Below are 25,672 nucleotides of genomic sequence, written 5' to 3' on the forward strand. Positions count from 1 at the left end.
TCTAGTTATCTAACCTCCACTGAAGTTAATGTAATATTTTGAGTGATGTGACACATTAAGAGTTAACTTACCAACATTACTTCATAACATTAATGTCCCTTTATATTCATGTTAACATAACATAGCAGATACTAAGTGCATCTGCTGCACTTTATCTCTGTTTACATAGCACAGAAACAAGCCCAGGAACTTGCTTCTCAAGCTTTCTGCGCCCCACAGTTTTGTTTCCTCTTACCTTTCTGTGTTGCAGTTCACTGATATCAGAAACAACAGATGCTTGCTGCTGCTTTGCAATGTTTCTGTTTCCAGGTGGCCCAGGATGCTGTGTGTCACCATGCTCTAAGGGTGCCTTAAGGTGTACTGAGGTTTGAGGTGCTCTGAGACATGAAGAAGCCACCTGAAGTACTGATGCACCATCCAGGAAAGGAAAAAAAAAAATTGAAAACACACAACACCTCCCGAACAAAAAACAAACCACCAAAACAGAACTGGTTATACAAGGCACATTATTGCAGCATATTCAACAAGTACTTTTACCTTGTGGGACTGTTTGATGAAGTAATAGCCAAAGAATAAAAAGAAGTAAAAGAAATGCTGTATGTATGCCAAACAACTTTTGGGTATTTAACTTATCCCAAGAATTTCCAGCTTACAACGAAAGTGATAATAACTGAAGGCCACTAGACACACAATACATCACATTGCTACAGCCCTATGCAACCCAGTTGTGATGTTCCATCTACTTGGACTATATCAGCCACTTCATCATCTTAAGTCATTTGGCAAATGACCAATCTATTTATCTGTATGTTCTCACGGATATAGCAGATTGGACTAGGTTAAACATAAAATGCATGTGTTAGAGGTGTGTGCATAGTCTGCATAAGCACACACGGGGTATGTTAGTAGGGCATTTTCATACATAAAGCTCCTTTTGCTTCACAGAACTTTCACACATACTCGAGTTTGCTTCATACTTCACATTGTTCCCCTAAACAGCATACCACAATATACAGCTAAACAATCTGCTGGATCAGTCATACAATTATACATGTTTTTTCCACATGGGCCTACCAAAAATATCAGAGCCTCAGTGTAGCTTGTTTCTTTAAAAAAAAAAATAGCAAGGAAATTACTCTTTTATTCCTCTCCAAAACTTCAGTCCCAGTAGGCAAAAAACAGCCTTAGTGCATGTGAAAAATATGTGCAACAAGAAAGCACAAAATATGTCACTTAAGCTATCAAACAAACAAAACCAGATCAGCTAACACCCAATTTGAATTGTAGTTAAATTTATGCCCATTACATTTATTCACTTTGGACAATGCAAAGTAATTAATCACAAGCAAAAAGCTCCCAGGATTTGTTATTAAGTTAAAGCTTATCTTTAGAAATACATTAACAATCAGGTGCTAGTGTAGGCAGAACAAGTCATGATTTTAATTTATGATGATGAATGAGGTGAACCTGTACTCATTTTGAGAACTTCTTCCTTGTTGCTAAAGGAAAACTGACTTGTAATATGACATAATGCATATTAAAAATAAGCCTTTTTTGTAATGGTGGGCAAGGTTTAAAAATTGGTGTTAACAAAACACACCTTTTCTCTTTCAAGTGCATTAAACAGCATTTAATTTTTTTTAATTATACAGATAGGCAGATATCATTTTACCTACAGAATTACTGTCAACTATGCCCAATTATTTGCAGGTTATATTCTCAAAACAATATCACTATGTTGATTACTCACAGCTAGCAAATACATCAGCGAGCTGCTTATTTTAAGAACAATTCATTAACCCAGTGGGATCTCAGACTCAATAAAATGGCATTGTTTTTATTTGTGCATTGTAGTAGAATATGCATCTAAAATACCAACGGAATTTAACCTCCAGTTTAAACTACAGTTACATGGTTTACAGGATCAGAGCTAACTTTTAAACCCAGCCAGATAGACTGTTTTCTTGACAGAGTTTCAACAGAACAACACACATGTGGACAATTAGCCTTGTTTTCAGAAGCTGGCCAAACCCAGAGAAGAGCTGGAAACATGTTCCTTAGTGTTTCTCATTAGAGACTGAGTGAATGAAAGGATTTGATGGGAGAGTGGCTAGTTCACGGCTGGCCTTTCATCTCAGAGACCTGTGGATAATGTGCCCCAGATTCTGTGAGTATGAGTTAGGTGGTGTCAGTGTAGTCTTAACTGGAAGTTGATTTTCATAGCGTATAAACAGTGCATAATTCACAGGGCAGCGCAGCTGGCAGCCTTCGTGTGGAGCAGGGGCAGGCACAGCAGGGTGACAGCGCAGGTACTTCTGTGGCTGTTCTACACAGCAGTTTGCCCACCGCTTCCCACGCAGCTCCTGCAGTGCTGCCTGGCCCCTTCTGCATGCTTTGCATACAAAGATTACAGCACTTAGGAATGTGAGCCAGGCTTCCTGCAGCAATTTCTAAACTGCCTGACAATGAATGTAGATTTGCTGTCCTCTCAAATAAAGAGATCTAAGCCCCAGCCCAATCTGATAACACTGCCTTAATTCACTACAATTCCATTGTTTCTTGTATCACGATCTCTTCAAGTACACCTACACCTGCATGTTAGCAAATGTAATGTCCTCAGCATCAGGAGAGATGTGCATTTGAAGTACAGTTCACTTGAGCAGTTTGCATGGAATTAATTGATATTCTGCTATTTTTCAAAATGCTTTAACAAAAGAAGAGTTCAAGTATGTTAGTCCATGCATGTTCTCAAACATCAGTGGGGCAATCAGATAAAACCCAGCCATATTAATAAAATAGTCCAAAAGGAAGCATTAAATGAATAAATACAGTGTGTCTGCTGTGACATGATATATTGATTTCCTCATACTTTTCTCATACTGTCTTGAATTGTGCTATTAACCCAGGGTTTCTCACAGTCAAGGAAGCAAACTCAATTCTAATATCCAATTTCCCTGCAGTTTTTCTAAATCACAAACCAGTACAATTTATAGAGGAAAATATACGCTGTGACACATTTTCTCAATGGGAATGTTTTCTGGAGAATTCATCACTCTAATGACATCTTTTTTAACCTCTATGCTTTAAACATTTCACTACAAGTATGTCTGTTCACATGCATTTGTAGAGCCCATATTCGTCAGTGCAAGACCAGCAATATGCTATTCCATGCAGATAAAACACCTCAGATCTTGCATAAAAAGAGTATGTAAAGTTTTAATCTATTTTTTTGTATGTGCAAATTATTCTAGAGACAGTTTTCTCCTTTTTACAGCAAACTTTGGCTTCTCAAAGATACATTCTATAAAGGCTCCCTTAAAGCACCTCTGTGCATGGTGTTGAAGCACAAATAAGTGTCTTTCCTTTTACTCCCTGGTGACCCTTCTGCAGTTAGCGGTCTCACAGAAACCCCAAACTATCTTTTGTTACCCACAATGGCCACATTTTATTTCTCTCAGCTACACCTAATTGCCTTTAATGTTGCCTCTCAGAGAGGGAACAACTATCAGCCTCTTGAAATCGCTCTTCCCAGTGTTGTTACATGAATGATATAGTTACAAGTCTCACAGTAGTTATTTTCTTACAGTTACAAAATCGGGAGCCAGTTAAAACATAAGAATCACAAAAGAAGGAAAGTATCTAGCCTTTGTGGCTTCTGAGAAAAGTCACCCAAATATACCCTACAAGCCACAAACAATTTTTTTTATTTAAATTTATTAATTTTATTTATGTAAAATATCACTAATTTTCTGTACCTAGGGATGACAGCACTGTATGGCTGATCATCTCATTTCAGTGTGACCCTAATGCATTCACTCATGTAATGGACAGGTAGAGGGGCGTTTGGTTGTGGGACAAGCATTTTCCTGTGCTAGGGAGGATGCTTATGGCAGGGACACTGCTGACGAGCACATGGCCTGCAACAGCATGGCTTTGCTGCTGCTCTCCTGGTCTGCGCTGCTGTGTGCCAGCCCGCTGTGCCCAAAAGCTGCCATGCTGGAGCAGGAAAAAACCAGTGCCATGCTGCACATGAGTAAACATGACTTGAAAAGTCTGTATTTCTCTACAGTTTCCACACAGCTATTTCCCACTGCAGTACACCTACTGTTCCTATTCTCTATGGCACTCACCCAAAAGATTACAGATACAATACCCATCCAAGATGCCTGATGTAGTACACAAGCAAAGTCCATTCTGCTGTCTAAGTTTCACACTGTTTTGGAATTTTCTCAAAGACTAATTAATTAATTTTTTTTATAACACGTTAATAGTTCCAAGTAGCAAACAGCTAGTTATTAATGATCAATTTTATATTGTAAACATACTTATAGATTTACACTTTGGAGTTAAAGATTTCTAGAAAGATGTGTTAGAGAAATCTTTCAAGAGACTACAGGTCATTTTGGTTTATATACAGGAAGGTAACTGGTGGAAGAGGAGTTCTTGAAAGCCTTGGAAACCTCTAACGTACAGCTCTTCCTTATTTTCCCATTTTTTAAAAATCTTACTCACCTGAGTAAAATAACTACCAATCTGACAGGCTGTAACTTTCTGAGCCTGCCTTAGACACAGAGGGTTAGGAAAACTCCCTTACATTGTCCTTCCCCTCTCATTCCTTTGTTTCCTTCCTTTTTTATCTTTCTTGTAAATTTAGAAAGCTTCCCAATTCTAAACTCTCAAGCTTTAAAAGCGTGACACATAAGTTTAACACATCTTGTTAGGTTAATATCTCACAGAAGACTTTCAGAAATATTCTAGATCAGGTTTACCACTACTATGAGAAATAATTTTTTAAGGTCCTGATTCTTTTAAGTACCAAGTATCCTCAAATCCTGATATCAGAATTAGGCCCTTTATGGTTTCTCACTGGAATCTGATTAAGGGAAAAAAGAAAATCAGAGGAAAAGTTTTGGTCCACTGCCATCAATAGGAATCGTAAAGAGTCACAAAGGAGAAGGTATTCCTAAAACAGTGATGAAAACAGAGAACGAAAATGTATTCAAGGCCTTCCACTCATGCAGTGGATGCTGTTCCCTGTGAACATACTCTAACAGTTTTTGTTGACAATGAACAAAAGCTATTTTCTATAAGGGAGAGAACAGGATAGGGCTCAAGCTAAAGCTGGGTCAGGATTGGTTAGTGCAGAGCTTCCACATCACTGGTTAGAGGAGTTGAAGTCCACTGAAGTCTTGCCTGTCCACAGCCTCTGCTCTGCCTTTGAATGCCATCTCCTCCCTCCAAAATGCTGCTTCTCTGGGTCTCAATCTTCTACAAAGTTCTCTACCCCAGTTAGCTTCCTATAGCTATGCTACCCTTCCTTTCCAAACCTCCAAATCTGGTTTCAAAACTCTGTCCCCTAAAACTGGACCGTTTAGGAAGAAACAGTTGATAATTTTGTTTATAAACTTTTTTTTTTTTTAGCATTTAATAACTTAAGTTTTTCCTGGGAACAGAAAAAGGTTTATCTGCATCTTTTTTCCTGCCAGATTTGATGTTCCTGCTCCAAAGAAAGAAAGCACTAGCACTTCTCCATCACGCAGCTTTTCATATATTTTGAGACTTTTTTATTTTTTCAACCTACTTTTCATGGAACTTTTTCCTTTCAGACCTAGAGATTGAAAAAGGATTAGGGAAATGCATTGCTTTTTCAAGATGAAGTAAGATACAAAGATTTCAAACATCTAAACTATGATCACTGTTTTCTAGTGGTTTAAGACAAGAGAAAGAAAGGCTGTGCTGTTATGCCATCTAATACAGCCTGGGCTGGGGGTGGGAGTACTTCCTCTGCTGTTAAGGGTGCCAGTATGTTTTGCAGCACATTCATGGATGCACTGACAGAGCAAGAGGCATCAGGCATTCATAATTCATGAAGTGTGGACTGAACAGAAGTGGTCTTGCAGCAGAGACATTAGGCACTTTACACAGCCTTTTAAAGGGGTTTTGATGACATCCAGTGAAATAAAGGCAATTTACACAATTAGTTTAATTTTTAAAAACAAAACACAAAACCTTAAAAACAATTAGCAAAATATTAGAGCTGAACAAATATTTAGGATAAAAATTTTACTCAAATGCCCATATAAAAAAAATTATTTCTTTGATTCTCAAAGCTGAGATTTTTTTTTCCTTCAAAGCTGAGATTTTTTTTTCCTTCAGTGAGCTCTGAAAAAAAAAAAACTAGGATAATGGAATATTAAAGCTGCAAGGTAATGCAGTCACAATTTACAAACAAGAAAGTTAAGTATAGATTTGAACTAAGATGCAGACTTTCCTAGCTTGATCACTGAACAGTATTATTTCTGGAACACTGTGCCACAGACCTCTCATATTTTTTGTATTATTTTTACACTTGCATGTTACATGGACAAAGCAAATCACTAATATCAACTGGAAAGAAAGTCAGAATTTTCAGAACTAGAGCAATCTGAAGATGTTCAGAATAAGATTTTTAAATAAACAAAAGAAGAAGCAGTTTTTCCAGGGGAATGCTTCCTACCCCATCCTCTCTCCCCCCACTCCTCTGTCTCCAATAGAGCCAGGACCAGATGTTTCAGAAACCACACACTGGGCAGACACTCAGTATCTTCTGTCCCCAGCTTCCATAAAGGTCTCATCCAAAGGGAAAAATCTGGGCAACCTAGTTCAAAGAACACTCTGGTAGCAGCAAGTAGCAAGCCCTCCATTCTGAATAGTGCTTACCTTTAAAAAGAAAATTTTAATTGAATAGTTTGAAATTTTCAATTCCAGAAAATTGCATCACAACAGTAGAAGAGTCCAAAGAATATTTTTGTCATAAACACATTCATCTCCAACAGTTCACAAGTAGTTAGTCTATGAACATGATTAGTAAAGAAAGAATATTTTTTCAGAATTAGGATCACTACAAAACTATCACAAAATAAAATCCTGGTGGAGAAGTAACATTTTATAGATTTAAGAAACAGGTTAAACACTTTCACTCCAAAATATCAGTGTTTCACCCTAATCTGGGAAACATATGTTTTCCAATATGCAAATGCTTTCAAAAAATGCAAATGTCATTTCCTCAAATACCTGTAATGATAAACACTTAACGGTAAATAGAATTTTAAAAATAAAATACTTATTCAAGAATAAGAGTAACACTTCATAGAATGGATTTAGACATTGAAATCAAGATGAAAAATTAAAAATGGGTTTGTTCCAAATAAGATTAATGTACTGATGCAAGAGGTATTTCCTTCTATTTGTAAGTGTAACAGGCAATATTTTTGTCTCTGACTTTGGCTGCTTTTTTGCTTCTAAAAGCAGGAACTGTAAAGATGCAGTTGGATTCCTGGTGACAAGTGATAGGGTCACAAGCTAGGCTGTGGAGCAGAAGAGAGCAATACCCAGGATACCACTGAAGTGGGGCTGGGTTAGCAATCCAGGCTAGCAGCCCCTACCTTGTCATTATTACTGCACAGTTTCAAACACCTCTTAGGTTGCTTTAAAGTACGCAGACAGCCAGTTCTGCCCCTGGCTGGCCCAGGATCAAAGGACTGGAAAGGTGGCTCAGTGCCACCACTCTCTCTGGCTCTGCTCAGCTTCACGAAAGCCAAACTCAGCACAGCTGAGAATCCATCCCAGCACATTAATCATACAGCTTGGGTGGAATTGCTGTCGTACTGGAGTTTTCACTTCCTCCATCTTTTAGAGCTGCACTTTTTCAAAAGGACACAAGGGATGCTTTATCAATTAGCAGACAACTTAATTTTGAAATGAAGCATTTTGGATTGGAAATGTCTTGTAGCTTGTAATTCTAGAAAGCAACTGAAGTCTGTAGAAGTCTAAGCACATATTACATACAGAATATTTACAAGAAGAAGAAGAGATCATGAACTTATTTCAGATGTCACTCTGCAGTGATGTGAACATAGCACTGTGAAAGACAGTCCTAACCAAGCTGCTAAAAGTGTTCTTATGTCAAGAAAAATATACTGCAGCTACTATTGATCTGATTTGCCAGAAGTGCAACAAGCTGAGTTAGGTACTCACTCTGTCTGCTGCCACAGGGGCTTCTAGAAGTACAACCTGGCACTAGAGCCCGGTGGTTTTGTCTTTTTTTTTTTTTTTAATTCACATGAAGAGAAGCAAAGGGAAAAAGAAATTACAGCAAGCAATTTCAGTGTAGTGATAAGTCACGACAACTACTTGTACGTTCACAATGAATAAATGTAGACATGGTATTGGCAAAATTTCTTATGCAGAACCAAACTCATTTCATCACAGTAGAGAGTAAAGCTTCAGATCTTTACTGTAGTCCCGCTACAGTTCTGAGTTCAAGATGATTAGAATTTTTTAATTATAATTATTTTTAAATAGAATACAGAACAGAGACATACCACAGCTCTGTTCCTATGAGATCCACAGCTCCATTCAATATTTAGCTGGAAACCAGTGTATATTTGTAATATTTATAATTGGTATCAACATAACATTATCTAATTCCAGAAGTTGTTCATATGAGTTATCACAGTCAGGAGCTACTCTCTCCCATGGATGGGATGGATTAAGATTACTGTGGTCCCTCACATCACAGTGTGCTAAATTGCATATGAGGTCACAGAGAACAAGGAGACAAAATAAAACTCCCTGTACAAAGATAAAATATTTTAAGCTAGAAAAAGCTTGCTGGATTATGGAAATAAATACATTATTTCTGAATACTTTTTTCCCCTTCAAATCCTAGCCATCTTTAAAAACAAGGTGACAGCTTTCATAAGAGAAATTTTTCTTCTCTGCTGTGATTTGATTCAGATCTCCTTTCCAGTGACAGAGACTGCCAGATTGTGTAAAGACCAGAAATCTCTACAGCAGGCAATCCACTAATGACTCCAAGTTTGTGTAAGATACAGAGAGAGGCATATACAGAGAGGGGGGTGGGGGAGAGAGAGAGAGAGGGAAAAAAAAAAGAGAGTTAAGCATCCGTTTCATTCACCAATCAGACAGGGCTCCTGAGCCCATAGACTCGAGGCCCACTGACATGGCAGGGTGCAGCATTACTCCAGCAGGGCTCCAGGCATCCCCAGTTGGTCAGTCCAGACACTCCATTGCCAAGCCACTACAAACCACATCTATTCAAAAAGTACAACATATGGAAACTGTAGGAGTTTTTTCAGTGATTTTTTTTAATTGCTTATATTTTTGGTCTGCAAAGTTTGAAAATGTCTTTCTTTTAATAAGGTGTGTCTCTTTTTTTTTTTTTTCCCAGTATCAATTGCAAAACTGCCTAAAGTCACAGTCACATGTCAAAATCCTGACACCTACATTTAATGATTTCTGTTTCCATTACAACTGTCTCATCCACTTAACTTCCTCAATGCTTGGCTACTGCTACAGCATTCACATGTCTACATTTTACCAGTGTTCCGTGGCTTTCAATGGAATAACAACATGGTCACACACATACTGTAATGCAACTACCATCTTCGTTATCCTAAATGGAGTTACTCCTTCAGCAACAATAGAAGCAAAGAAACATTTAAATAGTATTTTTTTCTTTCTGATAATAGTCTTCCCCTTCAAAATACATTACATGGGTTCATATCACATATAGCCATGAACTTAAAAATAAAATAACCAAGTTAATGGACCTTTGCTTTAGCCATAAGTCTGGAACCCTCACAGTATGGGCATTTTGAGAAAAATACTATCATGAGATTCAGCTGAGTAGAAAAGTCATAAATAAATTAGGTCAACTGTGCCAAAGCAACGTATTATTACTTCATAGGAGATGTCTGTAATAGAGGATGAGGTATTGACCCAGCAGGCCTAACAGTCCTAACAAAGCTTCACCTGCATATAGCCTGCACTACAACAGTCTCATTCTGCAGTTCCCACACTAACTGCTTCCTAGAGCACAGCACCCTATTCAACAGTGTCTGTAAAATGCAGACTGCTAATTAATGTCTTATATTGATTTTTATAATTAATAATGGTATGTTAGCACATAGGAGACTTAACCAAGTCTAGGATCCTATTGCAGCAGGTGCTTTAGAGACATCTTGGAACAGGCAGCCCTGTCTTGTCTTACTCAGTTTACAGAATAGACAGACATAGGCAAATTAAATTAGATCCCCTTGCCCAGGTTCACACAGTTGGAACACATAGCTCAGGCAGGCAAAGGGACCACCAATATAGAACAGAACAAAAAAATTTCCTGTAAATACTTATACCCACTCTTGGGAGTAAATGTAACTGCAGTCCTCAAGCCCAAGAAGTCACTTCAGGGATTTTAATGATGGCATGAATTGATTGCTCCCAGATTTTAAAGTAGTTAAACATAAAATTTACTTCCTTTGCTACAAGCAAAGACAGCTTTCAGCACTCCCTGAAATAGGAAGAGGAAAAGTGGATTAAAATTGTGTTTGTTTTGCTAAAGGATGCATGAACTCTTCTTTTGGGCCAAAGTATCTTTCTGGCCACTAGGACTATCTGTATCTGGAAGAAAGTCTGCTTTCAGACCACTCCTTATGTTTCTTACAAAGTATAGCTTTAGTCAATAATATTTAGAGTAGGAAAGACACTGCACTTCAAAGGAATAATATACAAAACATTACCGTTGAATTATTGTTGTTACATAGATAGTTATAGCCAAGAAAAAAGGACATGCAAAAACAGAATCAAGAGCAATTATTTCTTAGAGACTATTATCAGTTTTAAAATGCAGACTATGGAGTTAGCAGACAAGATAACGCCTTACTCATAAGAGCAGATCATTGTCTGGAGAGGAGAAAGGAATTATTTAGTTTTCTCCTGAAAATATATCTAAATCAACCTTACTCTATAGAAACAGAGTGCTGTTACCGTACTCTGCTTGGAAAATGAATCCCCACACCATTGAGATAAAGTGGTTTACATATCATACTTTGAGATACTTAGAAATATGGGCCCAGGAGATCAGAAACGTACAACAGGTGAGATGGGTACTGAGCAGAGCCAGGGAATGTACAGAAGAATCAAATTAAGTCTGCACATGAATTTCCTGATTTCACAATTTCAGAAATATTTTTAATACAAAAAGTGCATGTATATGTGCGCATGGACAATTATTAAATTATGGAAGGTTGTGTAAGTCTCAATTAGCTTGGGCTAGTCTCATAGGTCACCCAAAAGAGACAAAACTAATGTACAAAACACCAGCAAGAGAAGGAGCCTGAAGCTTTTGTCTCCACTTGAAAGTTCCCATCAAAAGCGTACAGAGGAACATTTCTTATCCCAGAAAATATCTCAAAGGGGCCACAGGTAGACAAACATGGAAGAGCCTAAAGAGCAAGGAGGAGACACAAGTGACACCAACTGAGGAGAGAAGAAAGAAGATATATTAAATCCTCAATATATTTTTGTGGGCCTGCCTTCCTTTTCACAAAAAAAAAAAAAAAAAAAAAGGCATTTCTTCACAGCAAGAGGTTTAAAGAATTCTTTCAGAAATTCCATAAATTCCATATGGTTGTAAGGAGACTGCTCCCTTTAAAATTCTCAAAGCCTAGCTATTTTTCATTCTCCTTCAGCTGTTTCCATTTTTATCATTCTGCCTTCTGCCTAGAAACATGTACTTGGCAGGATTTGTCAGTTCTTACAAACACTGAATCTGGGGACCACCTTGTCCTCTACTATGGACAGATCTACCAAGGGCCACTGAACATCCACCAGCAGAGAATGGTATGAGATCTAAAGTGAAACCTAACATAATTCAAGCTAACTACGAAGATAAACCACGTATACCACCACTTCAGTAAGTATTGTTGCCATATATTCCCTGATGTCCAGTGATAACAAAGAATGTGAAAGAGAAATTTATAGATGTTGTGATACCATCACCTCTTTCCCTCTTCTGCCCTAAAGGGAAAGGGAGACAGAAACCTGAAGGCTAAAGAAAGAGAGGAAAGAAAACATCGAGGTAGAGACTCCTGACCGGAAGCTCCCTGCTGGATCCTGTCAGGTTGTGTTGCCCTTTGTTATGGAGTAGGAACTGGGGCATCATTCTGGACATGGAATTAATCCAAGCAAATAAAAAAAAAGAAAGAAAAAAAAGAACGAACAAAGGATTATCTAATTTCCCCCCTCCATTCAAATATTCCACATGCCACAGAAAGAGGTTGTTACTTTTATAATTGTTTTAAAAGGCTGACTTTTCCATTTTCTTAATCTTTCTTTGACACATTCAGCCTTCGTGATAGCTTTTCACTCCCCAATGTTTGTCAGATTCTACAGCCATCAGTACCACATTAAAGAGAAAAAAGTCCTCTAGTATCTGATCTACCCATTGAGAAGAAGAAAGGAAGATTACAGGATGGGTGTTGTGATGTAGAAGAAAAAAGAAATTAATTATTCTGTTTTTGCATATTTTTATACTATCTCCACATATGAGGAGAAGTCTCTTCTACCCATTTGGAGTCTTCCTGATGCTCTCAGGATAAAATCTACCATGCTACTGAGCAATTATGCAACACTTTCATATCTCCTTAACTGAGAGCTGAAGAAAGATTTCAGTACTAACAAGATCTTCTCTAGGCCCTGTCTGAAGCACCTGCCCTTGCACTGGGGAACTGTGCTGCAAACTTCATATGTATCTACAGTATAAATGACACCAAGAAGTTCATGTTTAAGAAGGAAATTAATAACATAATTCTAATCTTTAAAAGTGCTTGAATTAAAAATGTCTTCATTTGTTTCTCTTACTTTTAACTTAGTAGTTCTCAGCTTTGAAGTAGTATTTGGCAGTACTTTTCTTTATATTAAAGGTCTTTTGGCACCTAATGCGGACAATTGATCTATTTTTATCATGGGTTTGGCTGGGATAGAGTTATTTTTATTTGTAGTAGCTAGAATGAGGCTATGTTTTGGATTTGTGCTGAAAACAGCGTAGATAATGTGGAGACATTTTAGTTGTTGCTAAGTAGTGCTTATACTAGTCAAGGACTTTTTCACCTTCCCATGCTCTGCCGGGTGCACAAGAAGCTGGGAGGAGGCACAGCCAGCACAGCTGACCCCAACTGACCCAAGGGATATCCCACACCATATGACATCACGCTCAGCATATAATGCTGGGGGAAGAAGGAGGAAGGGGGGGATGTTCAGAGTGGCGGCGTTTGTCTTCCCAAGTAACCGTTACACATGATGGAGCCCTGCTTTCCTGGAGATGGCTGAACACCTGCCTACCCATGGGAAGAAGCGCATGAATTCCTTGTTCTGCATTGCTTGCATGCGCAGGTTTTGCTTTGCCTGTTAAACTGTCTTTATCTCAACCAATGAGTTTTCTCACTCTTACTCTTCTGAATCTTTCCACCAGCCCACCGGTGGGGAGTGAGCAAGCAGCTGTGTGGGCTTGGCTGCTGGCTGGGGCTAAACCACAGCAATTTTGATAATGAAATAAGAAATGCTGACACACTCCTGGGAAAGAAAATGCGTGGAGAAATAATTCCTGTACTACTGGATAACCCTTGGAAACTTTCAGTCCAATGTAAATGGAGAAAAAAAAGAAGAGTGATGCCTGGTTTGAAAAATGGCCTTCCATCCAGACTTATGAGGAGGATAAGAGGTAATAAATTGGCTGATAAGCAAATGTGGGTAAAAATTTGAGTTTGCATAGCATTCTGAAACATCCTACTACAGTTTAAGTCTAAACTTGTGAACTGTTCAACTGTAGTAAGGGTCAGATGCAGATAGATATAATACAGGATCCATTTAGCAGAAATTATCTATTCAATATAAAGAATAATTTTTAAAATATCACATCTTTAACTCTCAGATACAGTAAACTCTCCTTTTCTTCTGAGGCCAACACCAGATGGGTCATAATGGAAACTGTATCTTCCACAACTTTGTACCTGAGCAAATGACCTCCTTTCAAGATGAATTCTCTATAAAGAAGAAAATAGAATTACCTGAGTGCTGATCCACTTCAAAGGATGTTCTTTATAGAAGGCTTAATCAGATTCTGATGCTTTGATGAAAAGAATCTATGAACCCACTTACTCGATCACAAACTCTACTATTTGCCATGAAGAGATAACTAATCAATTACAGAACATACATCTGCTCTGAGTAACATTATTGATGACTTGAGAGAAGGAATGCATAATTCAAAGAGTAAACCCCTTGGGAAAGCTGGCAGTGGCTGTGGACCAAGGAATTCTAATGAGACAGAGGGTGGTCAGCCTAGAGTTAAGTTGCTAATGATTAAATGGGAGTATCTGCCATGTCCTCAACTGAAATGCAACATAACATTGAAAGGAAGGGGACTCTTGCTCGAATCTGGTTAGTAATATGGTCTGTCAGCACAAATCCTGCCACCCTTCCCCTTCTCAGAGCAAGACTGCTCAGCTTCACAGCAGAACCTGAATGTTTCTGCAGTACCAGGCTAAGGAACTACTGGTCCAGAGAAGCTTATACAAGGGCAGAGTTCATTTGCCCATCTTGTATGCCATGCACAAACCTGTTTCCAAAGCTTGTGTCACTTCTTCTCAAAGGGACAGGATTTTCTAGACTTTTCTCAAAGACCTACGTAAAGTGGATGCATTGCTCCTTCATGACTCCAGGGCTTCCATAATCAGTATTTTAACCTTTCAGTAAGGAACAAAAGAATGGATTTAAGAATATTAGAGAATGAAGATAAAATATTCTACAAACTATTTTCAGACTATTCTTTTGACCTCTCCTAAATTTTTGCAAGCTGACACAGATATTTTCCCAGGTAAACTTACTTAACACTCAGGGAAAACCTCCTGTTTTGTTGAGGAAATGAGAGGTGACCTAAAAATGTATTTGGCAATAATGAAGGATATGGATAACAGCTTGAATTTTCATGTTTGCTCTCTTTTAAAATACATACAAATTTATAGTGAATTGAAAAGGAAAAGCATAAATATAAAACCAATGAAAGGAAACATTTAACCAAACGGTTATTAAACCCATGGAACTCACTGAAAAATTAAAAATTTGAGTCTGAGACATGAATGAGATTGAAAAAGGAATTAGATATTTACAAGACCATTATAAAGTAAGTAGGTTAAGTTATTACTAGAAGGGATCCAAGTCCTCATCAGTCTGTTTATAAGGCAATCACTGTTAAAGAAAGGGTTACAGATACACCTTTCTCTGTAGGAACAGGTTATTCTGCAAGGACCCAGCTGTGCTCCATTAACATCCATGAGCTTCCCCATTGGGTTCAAAGAGTAGGATCATGTCACAAGATCACTTCTTGCAAAATCCTGTGCTGCCTCTGATACTAAATTTGACTGATGGCATGTTTGACTTTGTATGCCAGTTTTTGTATTGTACTGTGGTATGAACCACACTGCTGTTGAAGTCAGCCTCAGTTTCTGTCTATATAACACCAATTGATTGTAACATTTGCAAGATGCATGCATGTCTTGTTTTCTCTTTATCACCACAAGGCTTCACACAAATACCATAAAGTGTCTGGTAGATGTAATTTCTATATAACATGCCTTAACTCCTTCCAAAAGCATACTACATTTCTTATGTTGCCAACATTGCAAGTGAGAAATTAAAACTAGCCTGAATATTTAAAACCCCAATGTAATATTCCACATGACTAATGGTACTAGACTGTAGTCACAACAAAATTAAACTGTAATAATTACATCCATGTGCTAAAGGCTCTCGCTATTGTACCATGTGAGCATCTCAGAGCATATTTACAATTGAGGCATACAGGAAATCTGTGTCATTAACTAAATCTGAGTAATTAAAAACATCCTTGTTGAGTAGAGTGCCTTACAACCCTTTACTGAGTTATGTCCAGACCCATAGGTACCTTCCTTCCATTCATGAGTAGTGTGATTCCCGAGAAAAAGCATACATATTTTTAAGCACACACAAAAAAAAAAAAACCACACACCAAAAATGCAAACCAACCTACAAGTGCTTTTCTTCAAATTCTAAAATAGACTTCAGGCTAAAGTAGGAAAGAATCTGAGGAGAAAGTTTTGAAAGCATAAGAGTACTGGAAAAAAGGGTTGGAAAGGAAGTAATCTTTGTAACCTTATCTATTCTAAATAACTCGGGTCTAAATATTTGTCTATTCAAAACATCATATTTTCCCATAACCATTTAAAATGAAAGCAGCTTTTTTTTTTTTTTTCATTAAACTCCATTGAATTTGGTCAAACTTTAATCTTAAGTTCCATTACTTTGCCTTTGCTTAATGCTTCAATGGCCACTCATGAGCAGACTTTACCCATTGCAAGCAGGACAAGAGCTGACTGAGAAGAGATGAAGGTAGCCCTTAGAATACAACGTGGTCCCATTTTGGCCTTGAATTGTAAGTGTTCACAGAAGACAGAAAAATAAAGTGTCTGAAGTCGTGCCAAAATTTTGCTGAACCACTCAGGTGAGTACCTCAGCCAAATCTCAGAACCTCCTGCTGTGAAAGGCTGCAAATCTTTTGTGGAGGGTAGCCCTCACAAAGCTCAGTTACAGCAGTTAAAATTCAGTGGCAATAACAACTGTCCACAGGTTTCTAAACAACCCAGTGATGTATGTGCACCTCTTATTTCTTCTCACATTTTGAATCTGTGTGAAGTTGTTTATTTTATCACCTTTTATTTCCAGGATGAAGGAAATCTATAGTCCATGACCAGAATTAACAACATTAAAAGAAAGGGAAAAGAGCACAAGTCATTTGAATTCAGTTTTTATGCAGCATGCCAAAATAGGCTGAAGTTAAAAGTGATAGCAGCACACTGAATGAATTGTAAGATTTGTTTTTAACTTTATTATTGAACAGATTCCTGCAGTTTACTTTTTTGAGCATCTTACAGCATCTTTGGATCACCCAACAAAGAAATTCCTTTTGGACACAGTATGTGGTCAAATGAAGATTCTGTTCAAAGTGACATGAAATCAGAAATATTGGCTATATAACAGGTATTGTCTTTTTCTATACCTCTGTTCTTCATTGTCAGTAGTCACCATAACTGAAGAGGCACACTCACAGAGAAGTAAGAAATGTTCAAAGTGGGCAACAGATGCTTTATTAGAAGGCAAACCTTTCTCTTTTCTCTATTCATTTTATCCTAACACCAGCAGGTTTCCAAGAGGGAGAAAAAGCAGCTTTGAAGCTTTTTTTTTCCCCTCCAACTGCTGTATTTTTTTCAAGAGGTGCGAATTTCAAATACTTTAGTGAAATCTGACTTAGTGCTCTTATGCTACAAAATATTTAATGTTTTAATAGTAGGATCACTACCACTTCCCCTTTATATTCACATCTTTTTTATTATTATTAACTGGACAGACAAATCCTGGTTATTGGTACTTTCAGAATTCTCCTCCTCCAGGACCCAAACAATACTCATCTTGGGTGGTAGGGAACTATGGGGGACCTTTGACCCAAGAAAAGCCTGGAAACAATTCATGGCTTTGTTCCAGTGTCTGATATGAAAACAGTTTTTACCTCTACATGCATATGAAACTTGTGATGTTAACACCTTAAGAAGACTTACTACACTAGTGCGTACTGGGGCTAACCTCTTAGTTGAAGTCAATTGAAGCTTTGCTCAATCACTGAATACCAAATTTGACCAAAAAAAAAAAAAGAGTAGGCAGATACTAAGCTGGGATAAACCAGCCTTGTTCCACAGAAACCCATCTGTACGCAACCTCAGCATTCCAAATTGCAATGTCACATGGTCAATAAAACAGTATCCCTGGAGCCCTACTTCACATACAGGTCACATCACGCTGTGTCAAAACTGGGAGTTGTTCACTATAATTACAACATTGAAAAACAGCAGCACATTCTTATAGTCCATGTCAATGAACAGGGATGAACAGGCATAAATAGGGCTTAATACCTATTTATGAGACTAAGTAGAAGCCATGAGGATTAGATATACATCAACATTCTGTATATTCTCTCTATAGAAGCACACAAACTGCCATTCAACACAAAAGTTTTGTTTATACCAAGAAAAGTATCAAAGTAACAGTTGTCTAACCAGGACCCAGAGTCATGAAAACAGATGAGACGTTAGTAAAAAAAACCCACAGTCATCAGGGAGAGTTACTAGAGTATCATTTTGTGCAGCACATCCCATTTGATGTCATTCTAAAACTGCATTGTGAATGAATGTTTTAATTAACACCCGGTCAAGATATATGTTCTGTTCAATTGCCGCTCAACAACTCAACCTCAGACATTGCTTTCTATCTGAATCGCTTAACTTGTTCAAGAACATAGAAACAGGAACAACAGAAGTAGATTAACTCTGGTTCTAACATTACTGGGCTCCTACACAGAGCCAGACGCAATGAAAAACCAGCCTGAGAAACCAGTGAGCTGTTTAACTTTCAGGGGATTCACTGAATCTGACACCTGACTTCTGCCTTTTCCATAAGCCCCTGAACTGTACCTCAAAAGGTAATCATCTGTTCAAAATCTCTTGGGCACCTCTCTTTCATTCCTTCTTTTTCATTTTCAGGGAAGTGGACAAAGAAACCATTAGTGATTTTTTAAAATGTGTTTTAGGTGAGAGCACAGTTATCAGGGGTCAGCTTTACTACATTCCTATGCTATACTTAACATTCCTTCAGCTTCCAAAAACACAACTAGACAGGAGTTTTAACTAGAAACCTCTGCCAGCAGAGGAATTAACTAGCAGTAGTAACTTTTGGAGTTTTGCACAATGGTAAGGCTCAGCAAACCTATGATTCCTTGTAAATTAATCACCTGATAAACTTGCAGACTATTTGCACCGTTCTGAGTCTTCTAAATTTAAGTAGAAGGGGGCACTGTAATACAATACCTGTCCTACACAGAGTTGTTTTATTAACCAAAAGCTGAATTTGTTTACAGCAAAGAAGCTGTAAGAGTGACAGCTTTAGAATTACAACATATAAAATGTAGAATTAATATTTTCACCTGAACATGGTCATTATTGCATTTTTCCAAGGATATTTTCATAATACTGAAGTATCCATCTCAGAGGAGCAGAATTTCTGGGGTTTTTTGGTTGTGGGGTTTTTTGGTTTTTTTTTTGAATGCTCATGAGAAAGAAATTAAGATGTCAGTATTTATTGCTGTTTATTCATGTCAAGTATTAAGCTTTGAACAAATAATCTGAATTAATACAACACCACAACCACCCTAATGAGTAGCATGAAAGAAAGTAAATTATTTATAGAATGGGACTGTACATTTAACTATTGAAAATATATATGTATTGAAAGGTATCTTTCTGAAGAAAGTGAATTAAAATCAGGATGACATGAGAAAAAAATGGGGAGAGGGTCAAAAAAGATCAAGAGAGTACATTATGAAAGAATAAAACTATTGGATCGATGAACTGGATTAAACTAACCTGAAACACCAAGGCTTATTCAGAATAGAAAAGTAAAAAGGGATAATTCAAAAAGGGTGGAAGTGACCCAAACATGCAGAAATTGAAGACATTATCTTATAAAATAGTATATTTTGGCTCATATTTAAATATGTAAATACAACCTAAGACTCTGCTAAACACTGAGCTTTGCCCCTATTTGTATGGCTAGGGTTTGCTCAACAGGGAGCACAAGGCAGTTGTCAGAGGAGCTGGCCACTGCAGTCTCACATTCCTGTCTTTCTGAAAATGAAGTTCTGTGTGCTTTCTAGTCCCTATACCTCTACATTTCTAGTGATTCAAGATCTATTTAGAAAAGGTTTATTAGAATAGATGATCATAACTGGGGGGGAGTCCTTTTTTACTCACCTGTCACAGGTAGGTTCAGAAACTATTTGTTGCTATCACAGGATTCAAAGCAAGCTTGACAAAATATAGTGGTAGCTGTTGTCAAATCAGCAGTCACCGCTGCTACTACCCCAGAGAGCAGCTCAAACAAAAACTTTGGCAATCACTGATATATTAAGTGAGAGTTGGGGAAGAAAGAGGAGAATATAATGTAAGGCAGTCATTATGCAATGCACTGTGAAAAACGGTGGAATTGCTGAAGAGCTCCTCTTGATAGCTCAATAATTCCTCCTGCTGAACAAGAAATAACATGGAATGTTATTTGGAAAATTTGGAAAGCAAGTCCTGAGTGACAACATAGAAAGAAATTGTCAAGCTGCAAGAAGCAGAAAAAATGATTTAGCTGGAATTTGAAAAAAAAAAAATCCATTAGGGCCAATAAATTAAATCCTAGACATAGTAAATAGAATGGGACTTTTTAAAATTATTTGTTTATTTCAGGAAGGCCAGTATTTGCCTAATCTATTATTATTTATTCACATAAAAACAGCCACAAAACCTCTAATATATGGAAGTGATTGGGACATTATGTTAGATTCCAACTACAAGCATTCTGCTTGTCAAGCCACACCTGGAGTACTGTGTACAGTTCTGGTCCCTGCTGTACAAAAAAGTTGTGGACAGGCTGGAAGGGGTCCAGAGAAGGGCCACCAAGATGATCAAAGGACTGGGAAGCCTGCCATATGAGGATAGGCTGGGAGAACTGGGTTTGTTCAGCCTTGAGAAAAGGAGGCTCAGAGGGGATCTCATCACTGTGTACCAGTACTTAAGGGGTAGCTACAAAGAAGATGGAGACTCCCTTTTTTACACGGAGTCACATGGAGAGGACAAGGGGGAATGGACACAAGTTGCTCTTGGGGAGATTCCAATTGGACACCAGGGGGAAATTTCACAGTGAGGACAGTCAACCATCAGAATAATCTCCCCAGGGAAGTGGTTGACTCAGTCACGTTGGATACCTTCAAGAGTCGTCTGGACAGGGTGCTGGGCTGTCTTGTCTAGACTGTGCTCTTCCTAGAAAGGTTGGGCTAGATGATCCCTGAGGTCCCTTCCAACCTGTGATTCTGATTGCTATGCTTTAGTATTGAGGGAGTTTCCAAAAGGCATGCACAGGTCAAGAACTTACTCAGACAATAGGACTGTTCACTTCAGAATTTGTCTTTCCCTAAAGGTTGCCCATTTAAAGAATGTCTCTGTTCTCATGTCTAAATCCATGGGCAAAACCCACTTGCACATATATAAAAAGAGAAGGGACACAGACTACTACAGATACCGTGACTGATGAAGTTCCACCCCCAGACAACTACTTCATACTAGCAGATGTCCTCTTAGAATTGCCCAGGGTACTATACAACCTCTTGCAGTTTTATCTGAAGGCTATGTTTTGGAGGCACCCAAGTAGTAAAGCATTAGCCCTAAAATGATAAAACTTCCAGGGGAATAAGATTTTAAGGAGAACAGAGGTATTTTCATCTGCTATCCACTGCTATCCACTGCTGAGAGCAAGCTTTTAGCTCAGTGCTGAGGTCTAAGATCCTGAGAAAGAGAGGCCCTTGCACTTACATGATCATCACCTATGTCAAATAACTCAAAGAAAAGAACATCTCTCATGTAAATCTCTTCAGAAAATGAATAGAAAGACCTTAAAAGGTTAAAGGCTAGAGCTTTTAGAGTTTTTATTCGTATCAAGTGTTCAAGAGTTTTATTCTTAGGCCATTTTCAACAATTCCCTTTTAAAAATCCTACTTTCATAAGAACTCTTACCTTATTCAGAAAGTTCACAAATAGTTTCTTTTTCTTTCCCTGTATATACATGCGTGTGTCTGAGAATGACAGTAAGAGTGTATATTTTTCACTTGTTCTTTATGTACTCCCTTACAGCAAATACCGTCTAAAGAATCGGGGTTCCATTTAAGTTCTGTTATATTTCAGATTTAAACCCTTCCCTGCCATCCCCTCTCAGTTAGATTGTCACTTCAAGTATTAGAATAATTGTTATAAGATATTCATATAGCCCTGGCAACTGTATATGTATGTTTAAACGTACAACACAAACATACACACTTGCATGTGTGCAAGTGTGTATACACAGTACATAAATACATATAAACACATAATCAAGTAGCCCAGGCATCTTTTCTATACCTGAAGGTGTATACATACCTCCACTAGGCCATATTTTATTTATTTGTATCCTGAATCTTCTTCAGTGAGTTGCTGCTCTGAGAATATATATTTCAGAGCTTTTTTTTAAAAAGTAACCCAGATATCTCAAGAGGAATGAAAATTATACCTTCCAAGAACACCCATGGAGAAGTTGCTCATTTTTGTGGACTCCCCTTTTTCTGATATTACTGGCACTTTAGAATCCTTGTTACCACCAGGGCCCTTTGATCTCCACAACTTGGCGCCACAAGATTTGCCCTCTGTACGCTGTGAGAACTTAAAAAGGATTGTTTAAGGAGGGCAGCTTCTGTGTAATTGCACATTAGCCATACTTAGAATGATTATGGCTTTCTTGACTTCAGAATGATGGGTAATTAGCCGTATTTTAAGACCAGGGAAACTGCAATTCCTCTCTGGATGGCAACAACAGTTGAACCTATAGCACAGATGAGGAAAAGGTGGGTTCACTACTGTATTACTTAAATTGAAGACTATTCCTTATGGGATTTATGAAATGGTTAAATGCTCACTCCCTCTCTTCTCTCTGCTACACCTTTTTTTGTTATTGCACCAATACAGACTCTGCGTCTTTCCTGTACTGAGGACTCAGTGACAGGAACATGTCAGAAATTACAACACATCATCCAAGAAATAATAATAATACCATAAATAATCCCATTACAAAACCTGCTATATTAAAAAATAAGAACAAAACAATTTCCAAATCAGTAATTCTCAAAAATAATATTAACTAATGTTAGTATGTATGAATACGCATAACAATTTTCAAGAGACAATATTTGTGACTACAAATGTGACTACTGGACCTCTAGAGAGAGGAAGGGATTTCTCTTCTGGAGTTAAGGTATTAACAGCTCTCCAAGTTCCAATCATATCACAGACTTGAGGGGCTATGATAGGACTCCTGCCTACCATGTAGGGTGGCTATCTGAAGGTAGAGCTCATCTAGCTTTCTTTTACTGCCTGCTGGGTGCTCACACCATCCTGATTTTTATCTTTTATCTTTTTCTTGACTATTACAGATATAAGTCTTGCTAATTATTTTCTTCTTTTTCAATACTTTTATCCTTGTACTTACACTAAGATTTCACTGGAAATGTAAACATGGAAGGAAGATCCTCTATTTTTCTTACTTTCCTTTAAATTTTGGTAATTAGCAAGCTGTCTGCAAAGTAGTATTTCCAGAAACCCCACAATAGCATGGACTTTAAAAATGATATATATAGAATATTGTGATGACTGAAAACCATAATTCTTTTAGGTGCTTTCTCCAGAATATCTTGGATAACATACCCACATGGATGATACGTGATGTGTTATCCTGATAGCATACAACTACTGCTATCCATGTTCCAAATGCTATCTAGCCAGTCTTCGTGCACAAAGATAAACAAAATCATTCAAATTATGCACAACTTCAGCCTGTAGCTACTATGTACACAGACAATTTCAGTCTGCCATGTTTTCAAAATTTAAAAATAAATGTTTTAAATTTCTTTGTAGTACTGTAATAAATAAATATTATTCTTCCCATTCCAGACCTGGCATTCTTCAGTAATTAATTTCCATAATAGCTGAATTGAAAGGAATCAGAACTCAAAAAAGGTGAATATCAATTGACTGATGAGTTTGTCCCTGTTCTCTTGAAAGTAACTTAAAGAGGAACATTTGATCATTACCAAATTTCTAAAGGGAATACCATTCAATATTAAGACTAATGAGACTAGTTTAATCTCATCCCCATAAACAAATCAGCTTAGGCCTAATGAAATCTTATTTTTGTAAATTAATGCACAAAGGAAACAGTGCAGTGTAAACAGACTCGTAGTATACATTGTTTAGAGACTACTGACTTTCAAATTAGCCTGCTTTTCAAACATTTCACATCAGAAATATAGTCAAAATGCAAATGTAGCATAAATGGCTCTAATAAATGCTCATTCAACATTTTTTCTTTTGCAAATCATCTTTTAAAGATCTTTCATGCTAATGTCTAGAAGATGTGACATTAGAAAAATTGCTTTGACATGCTAAGGGGCTCCAAGATTACAAAAAGAGAAAGAACAAGATAAAGCTTTCAAAAGATCTGTTTCAGAGGAATTATTACTTCCTTTGAAAGTCTTCCAAGGTTGCAGTGCATTTAAGCTTGTTGGCATACATGTAAATGAAGGACTACAAAAGTATTCCATTAAATACAACTTGAATGAAACCTTCAGGCTAATGTTGAGGAATGAGGATAAAGGCCAGACCCTAGGCTGGCAACAACTCATTTAAAAATAGTTCTTTTTTCAAGGACATCAGTACGGGAGAATTATTTTTTAAAAAATTAAATTAAAAAAGAAGAAGAAAAATATCAATACAAGAAATTATAAATGTAATTCGCATATAAAATGGCTTGGGCTGATGAACCTTTCTGATTTAGAATGCTAGTTGCTCAAGGGGTATACTAATGTACTATGAGCCATGCTGTAGACTTACTGTCTCTCCTTACATAAAAACGTCCCACTCCTCCAGTACAAAGTCTTGATTTTATAGTAACTAAAAGACAATGGAGATACGGTTATTATGAAAAAAATTATTTTGACTTGTAAGCCTTATGTTGTGATTTAGCCCTCTAGTCCTTTGACATCTAAGGCAATGTTACATGCAGTTACAACTTTCTCTTCAAGGTTCATTGGGAAAACATCACAAAGCAGAAAGTTCATTCAACTGCAGAAGTTTGTATTTGCCCAACTGTAAAATAAAACTAACCATCAACCCAATTCTACCATCTCTTTCCAGGCCAAATTATTCAAGAATTTCAGATTAAGAACAGATTGTAGGATTAATGACACAAGGCCAGATTTTTAAAATAAATAAATAAACCGAACCACCCAACAAGAACCAACCAACAAAAAAAAAAAGCCACCAGGTGTCTTATTTGGGACAGGCAACAAACATGAACACCTATGATGAAAATTCTGATCACAAAAACTCTCCCTTAGCTGCCACGTAGCCCAATAGACACCAAAGTCTAGAGACAACTTTTCTTTACTGTAAAATATTCTGGGTACCTAATGTGAGAGCAGGAATCTGAAATCTTAAGTTATAGTCTTATCTCCTAATTTTTATTCTTGATCGGCAGTAGGCTTACTACATGGCCATTGTGCATCCTCCTCTGTCTTACCCCAAGTTTAAAATAAATATACTTGTCTATCCTACAGAAATTAGATTGAATAATTAAATTAACTAATGTTTCAGAAATGTTTGGAAATAAATAAGTGAATGCAGTTGCAAAATCCAATGAACTAACATCAGGGTTGCTATTTAAAAGACCTCCAGTTTGTTACCTTCTATTCAATAACCTCATGCTAGTTGGCAGCACAGTAGCTGCATGATAAATTTCCAGTTACTAGTAATGAAGGTTTCATGGCCCCTTTTTAAATATTGCTTTGCTTCTTTAAAAAGCAAATTGAGTTCACATTTAATGGTGCTTGCAACATATTTTAGAAAGCACCAAAGGCTTACATTTATTTATTTATTACTTTGCTACTAATGTTCTTAACGTTACACAAAACTGTAGGGCTCAGTGTTGGGGCCAGTCTTCTTTAATATCTTTACCAATTATCTGGACGAGGGGATCAAGTGCACCCTCAGTAAGTTTGCAGGCAACACCAAGTTGGGTGGGAGAGTTGATCTGCTTGAGAGTAGGAAGGCTCTGCAGAGGGACCTGG

The 25,672-nt window shown here is 37.4% G+C and overlaps 2 long non-coding RNA genes across 2 annotated transcripts in view; one reads left to right on the forward strand and one right to left on the reverse strand.

Moving 5' to 3' along the window:
- LOC135314583 (uncharacterized) overlaps positions 1-19,598 on the forward strand; it is a 64,835-nt gene extending 45,237 nt beyond the window's left edge. The window contains exons 2-4 of the long non-coding RNA XR_010374093.1: positions 16,278-16,378; positions 16,775-16,914; positions 19,537-19,598. This is a non-coding gene — a long non-coding RNA (uncharacterized LOC135314583). The remainder of the gene's footprint in view (positions 1-16,277; positions 16,379-16,774; positions 16,915-19,536) is intronic.
- The window catches only part of LOC135314584 (uncharacterized), a 97,746-nt gene continuing 72,086 nt past the window's right edge, over positions 13-25,672 (reverse strand). Inside the window, exon 3 of the long non-coding RNA XR_010374094.1 lies at positions 13-405. This is a non-coding gene — a long non-coding RNA (uncharacterized LOC135314584). The remainder of the gene's footprint in view (positions 406-25,672) is intronic.

This window comes from Phalacrocorax carbo, chromosome 8 (genome assembly GCF_963921805.1).
Source record: "Phalacrocorax carbo chromosome 8, bPhaCar2.1, whole genome shotgun sequence".
Classification (NCBI taxonomy): domain Eukaryota; kingdom Metazoa; phylum Chordata; class Aves; order Suliformes; family Phalacrocoracidae; genus Phalacrocorax; species Phalacrocorax carbo.